At 37.5% G+C, this 6,298-nt stretch overlaps 1 non-coding gene across 1 annotated transcript; it reads left to right on the top strand.

Moving 5' to 3' along the window:
* The first annotated feature begins 2,855 nt into the window (after window positions 1–2,855).
* On the top strand, window positions 2,856–2,961 carry LOC112761164 (small nucleolar RNA R71). Its single transcript, XR_003181572.1, has one exon. It is a non-coding gene; the product is annotated as a small nucleolar RNA R71 (small nucleolar RNA).
* Window positions 2,962–6,298: the final 3,337 nt, after the last annotated feature.

The following is a 6,298-nucleotide window of genomic DNA, read 5'->3' as shown; positions in this document are numbered from 1 at the left end:
TAGCAATTTTAGAAAAATCATTTATGAATCTTCTATAAAATCCTGCATGACCCAAGAAACTCCTGACTGCCTTAACATTAGCTGGTGGTGGTAATTTTTCAATTACCTCCACCTTTGCTCTATCAACTTCAATCCCCTTGCTTGAAATCCGGTATCCAAGAACAATACCTTCTGTAACCATAAAATGACATTTTCCCAATTTAAAACAAGGTTTGATTCTTGACACCATTTCCAGACCAGAGATAAATGCTTAAGGCATGATTCAAAAGAATTACTAAAAACAGAGAAATCATCCATAAATACCTCAATGAACTTCTCAACCATATCAGAAAAAATGGAAAGCATGCACCTCTGGAAAGTTGCTGGAGCATTACAAAGTCCAAATGGCATTCTTCTGTAAGCAAATACTCCAAAAGGGCATATGAATGCTGTCTTTTTTTGATCTTGAGGGTCCACTGCAATTTGATTATATCCAAATATCCATCTAGAAAACAATAAAAAGCATGACCAGCTAACCTCTCAAGTATCTGATCAATGAAAGGTAGGGAGAAGTGATCCTTCCTTGTAGCAGTGTTGAGCCTCCTATAGTCTATGCACATTCTCTATCATGTGACGGTTCTTGTAGAAATTAGTTCATTCTTTTTATTCTTGATCACTATCATCCCTCCTTTCTTGGGAACTACATGCACAGGACTTACCCAAGGACTGTCAGAAATAGGGTAAATAATACTGGCTTCCCATAGTTTTATTACCTCTTTTTGGACCACCTCTTTCATAGTTAGATTGAGTCTCCTCTGTGATTGCACAACTAGTTTAGCATCATCTTCAAGAAGGATCTTGTGCATACACTTGGTTGGACTAATCCCCTTTAAATCACCAATGGTCCACCCAAGAGCTATTTTATGGCTCCTAAGCACTGAAATAAGCGCCTCTTCCTCTCCAGGCTTCAAGGAAGAGCTAATAATCACTGGATATGAATCATTTTCACCCAAAAATACATACTTCAGAGAAGGAGGCAAGGGTTTGAGCTCAAGCTTGGGGACATCCTTTTCTGCTTTAGGCGTGTTCATTAGCTCTTTTTGGGGTGGTGAATCATCAACTTCAATTAATTCATACTCAGAAATAGGATCCAGAATATCATCAAGTACCTCAGCTTCCAGTACCTTTTGAACAAGTGGTTCAACAACATCAACTCTCATACACCCTTCAGAATCATTAGGGTGTTTGAAGGCTTCAAATACATTAAGGACCACCTGTTCTTCATTGACCCTCAGGGTTAATTCACCCTTTTGCACATCAATCAAAGCTCTACTGTAGCTAAGAAGGGTCTACCAAGAATAATAGAGAATTTTGCATCCTCTTCCATGTCTAATATAACAAAATTAGCAGGAAAAATAAATGGTCCTACTTTCACAAGTAAATCCTCAACAACACCCACAGGAAATTTAATAGAAAGATTAACAAGTTGAAGAGAAATACGAGTGAGTTTTACCTCCTCAATTTGGAGCTTTTTCATCACTAAAAGTGGCATGAGATTGATACTAGCTCCAAGATCACATAAAGCTCTCTGAATGGTGACATCCCCAATGGTGCAAGGAATTACAAAGCTCCCTGGATCTTGCATCTTCTCAGGAAGATTATGTTGAATAATAGCACTGGATTCTTTGGTTAACACCATTGTTTCTTGTTCCTTCCAATTCCTCTTGTTAGTCAACAATTCTTTCATAAATTTAGCATAGAGAGGCATTTGCTCAAGGACCTCTATAAAAGGAATGTTGATCTGTAGCTTCTTGAAGACTTCTAAACGTCTAGAAAATTGCTTGTCCTTGGAAGCCTTCTGAAGCCTTTGAGGATATGAAATTTTTGGTTTGTATTTAGGAGCCTTTGACAATATAGGATAAGTGTCAAGAGAGTCTAGGAATGGGTTGTCCTCATGCTTTGGAGGGGCATGCTCTACTTCTTCCTTCTTCTCCTCTGGAGCTTCTTTTTCAACTAGCTCTTCATTGACCTTGGTCTCAGAACCAGCTACTTTACCACTTTTCAATTGAATAGCCTTACAATCTTCTCTTGGGTTCACCACTGTATCACCAGGAAATGTACTTAAAGACCTCTCAGGTATTTGCTTGCTCAATTGGCTCATTTGCACCTCCAAGTTTCTAATGGAAGCTCTAGTTTCCTGAATAAAACTATTTATCATTGTCTCCTAGTTGGTATTCTGTTGAGGTTGAGAATTTGCTTGCTGAGGTGGTTGTTGTTGATGAGGCTGAAATTAGCGGTTATTGTAATTATTCTACTGAAAACCGCCTTGAGAATTATTGTTAAAATTCTGAAATCTCTGAGGTTGGTCTTTCCACCCAAAATTTAGGTGATTTCTCCACCCTTGATTGTAGGTCTTAGAATATGAATCATTATTAGGGTTTCTAGGAGCACTCCCCATGTAATTGACATGTTCAGAGGAAGATTGAGCATAATCATAATTCTCATTTTGCATAAAATTACCTGTCATGTCATAAGGGACTTCTTGCGGTGCATTATGGGTGTTGACAACTGAAACTTACATTCCACTCAACTGTTGAGTAATTAGACTTATTTGCTGAGACAAAAGTTTGTTCTGAGCAAGAAGAGCATCAACAGCTTCCACTTTTAAAACACCTATCTTCTGAGAAGTCTCAGAGTTCACAAGATTCCTGTTGGAGGAATATAAGTATTGGTTGTTAGCAACCAACTCAATAAACTCAGTAGTCTCCTCTGATGTCTTCTTCATATGTAAAGAATCACCTGCAGAATTATCTAGGTGCATTTTAGACATTTCGCATAAGCCCTCATAAAAGATATCCAGCTGAGTCTATCTAGAGAACATGTCTGGAGGGCATTGCCTAGTCAGTAGCTTGAATCTCTCCCAAGCTTCATAAAGGGTCTCACCATCTTTCTATCTGAAAGTCTGAACCTCCACCCTTAGCTTGGTCAGCTTTTGAGGTGGGAAAAATTTAGTCAGAAATCTAGTGACAACCTTATCCCAAGTATCCAGACTCTCCTTGGGTTGAGAATCTAACCACAGCTTTGCTCTATCCTTCACAACAAATGGGAAGAGCATGAGTTTGTATACCTCAAGATTCACTCCATTGGTCTCTACAATATCACAAATCTGCAGAAAATCAAAAATAAATTGATTTGGGTCTTCCTGAGGGAGTCCATGATACTGACAATTTTGTTGCACAAGAGTAACTAGCTGTGGCTTCAGTTCAAAGTTGTTTGCAGCTATAGGAGGCACCACAATACTTTTTCCATAAAGATCTGCATTAGGAGCAGTGTAAGAGCCAAGCACTCTTCTAGGTTGCTCATTCCCATTCGGATTTGCCACATTGGCATTAGCAGCATTATTATGATCCATAGTGGACTCTGCAGCCTTGTAAAGTCTGGCTTGTTGCAAACACCGCCTCAAAGTCCTTTCAGGTTCAGGATCAAAGTCTAACAGAAGTTTCTTGTCCCTGTTTCTACTCATAAACAGACAGAAGACAAGAAAAGATGGGACTTTCTACGTCAGAATGCAGAGAATTTCCAGTGAGGTAACCTGTGTAAAAAAATAAAATAAAAATACTAAATAAAATAAACACTAAAATTCGAAAATTACTATTAAAATAGGATAAAAAAATTCAAAGTTATTAAACCAAATAATTAAGAAAAATTAAAATAAAAATAACTAGAGGACACCAAAATTAATTTCAGAAATTAAGGAAAAATAAAGCCAGAAAAATTCGAAAATTTAAGGTGCAAAATTAAACAAATTTAAAGCTAGATCACCTAATCTAAGCAATCAAACAACTAATAGTTGTTAAAAACTGTCAATCCCCGGCAACGGCGCCAAAAACTGGGTGCGAGATTTACAACCCACAAACTAACCTGCAAGTGCACCAGATCGTACCAAGTAGTACCTCAAGTGAATGAAGGTCGATCCCACGAGGATTGATGGACTAAGCAACAATGGTTAAGTAATTTACTTAGTTAAACAAACAGAAAATGATGTTTAGAGAGTTCAAAAGTATTAACAGTAAATTCAGAATAGCAGAAAGCAAACAGTAAATAAGTTGTGAATAATATATGGAGAAACAGTTAAGGCTTAGAGTTATCTATTTTTCAGATTGACTTTTCTTACTAACTATTTTAATCATGTAAGATTTAATTCATGGCAAACTATATGTGACTAAACCCTAATTCCTTAGACCTTTTTAGTCTCCTCTAAACTTCATCAACTACCAATTCCTTGGTCACTTAATTCCAATTAGAGGGTGAAGTTCAATTCTAGTTATATGCCACAGAAACCCTAATTACCCAAATATAAGAGGATTATATGTCACGTATCCTGTTAAGTCCAAATAATTAGAAATTTAGGAAAAATTATTTTCAAGCTGTTGTTCAAGTAAAGAGCTTTTCCAAGTTATACAAGAACTCAATTAGAACTAAGGTCATACTTTCGTTCCACCCAGATTCATAAAATAAAGAACGAAAACCATTCTTGAATTATAAATCAGTACATGAATTAAAATAGAAAAATAATAGTATCAATCCATACAATAGACAGAGCTCCTAACCTTAACAGTGGAGGTTTAGTTGCTCAAGGTTTAGAGAGAAAACTAGGATTCTGAAAAACTGTAAAGTACAGAATGAGGTAGAAGAGAAGAGAAGAGCCCGAAGGGCTGATTCTTTTCCCTTTTATATCTAATCCTAATTGATATAAAATATATTTTCTAAAACTAAATAATATCTTTTCCTAATTATAAATAAAATAAAGTTTAAATCAAAACTTAATCAATGATTTGTGCGAGCCTTTGGACGAGGTTGGGGACCACTTATTACACTAGGGTTGGCGCCAAACTTGGATTCTCCAAGTTTGGTGTGGAGTGAACAGCAAGTTCTTCCTTGGCTTTCCTTGTGTTGACGCCGAACTTGAGAAAACTCGAGTTCGGCGTGGAGATGGCAGCGCAAGCCTTTCTTGGAGACTTCATATTGACGCCAAACTTGAGCTGGAATGAACCGCATTGCCTTCCTTGGAATGTTGATTGTGGCGCCAAACTTGGAAGGATCCAAGTTTGGCGTGGAGAGCTCAGCATGCATTCCTTTGGACTCTTTGAAGTGGCGCCAAACTTGAGCTTCCTCAAGTTTGACGTGGAGGAGGCAGCCTTGCTTTCTTAGAACTCTTCATGCTGGCGCCGAACTTGACAATGATCAATTTTGGCTTGGAGGTGGCAGCGAGTTCTTTTTTCTCCGTCCTTGACTCTAACTCTGTCAAATTCGTCCAAAATACTACCTGAAATAAACAGAATTACACACAACTCAAAGTAGCGTCTATAGTGGCTAAAATATATCAAATCTTGATTAAACTTAGTAATTCAGGTGCAAATTTACTAGGAAAAGATAGAGAAGATGCACACGCATCACTATAGGGCAGTGTCGATGGCGGAGAAGAGGGAGGAGTTTCATCGCTATGAGAGGTTGAAAGAGGGAGAAGAGATTCGGTGTTGGGAGCGTGAGAGTAGGGGTGTTTCAACGCTGTGAAGAGAGAGAGAGAGAGAACGGGTCTTTCAAAATAAGGGGAGAGGGCACGCTATTTGAATTTAGGGTAAATTTACCGTGGGATTTACCGGTAGATAAGTCCGATGGTAATGTATTGCGTGTAACCAAAATGCAACATTTCATTAATTGAGTTTTACTAACGGATTTATCCGACGGCAATGATTGCGCCAATTTTTATTTTTTTTTCTCCAAATATTACCAACAAATTTACCGTCAAAAAATGGAATCCAATAGTAACTTTTTTATCCGACGAATTTATTGTCAAATTCACAAAAGAATTCGTCGGTAAATCCGTCACTAACGTCCAACGGTATTTAGCGTTTTTCTTGTAATATAAGTAAGGTTCAAAAAATTGAATCGATGGAATTAGAGGTTCAAAAATTCAATCAAGATTTAATCAGGGTTGAATCATACATAGTAAAATAATATATTTATCCGTAAAATATATAATTCTTTTAAAAATTAATTTTTTTCGTTATTTATTGGGTTAAGTATGATTTTGGTCCCTAAGGTTTATGTCGAAATATATTTACCTTTTTTTTCATTCGAATTAGTCCCTAACGTTCATTTTGATTTTAAATTCGTCCTTCGGATAATTATACCCTGACCCCACCTATCACGATCTCCTCAAATCGACGCCGTCTCACCCTTACCTTACCATTTCACCATCTCACTCCCCTGACTTCTTGCCCTCTCCCTCTCGCTCCTGCTCTGCTTCTCCTACTCC

The sequence above is a fragment of the Arachis hypogaea genome, chromosome 16 (assembly GCF_003086295.3).
Source record: "Arachis hypogaea cultivar Tifrunner chromosome 16, arahy.Tifrunner.gnm2.J5K5, whole genome shotgun sequence".
In the NCBI taxonomy this organism is placed as follows: domain Eukaryota; kingdom Viridiplantae; phylum Streptophyta; class Magnoliopsida; order Fabales; family Fabaceae; genus Arachis; species Arachis hypogaea.
Note: the sequence above shows the minus strand (reverse complement) of the source record. Positions and strands in the feature narration are given on the sequence as shown.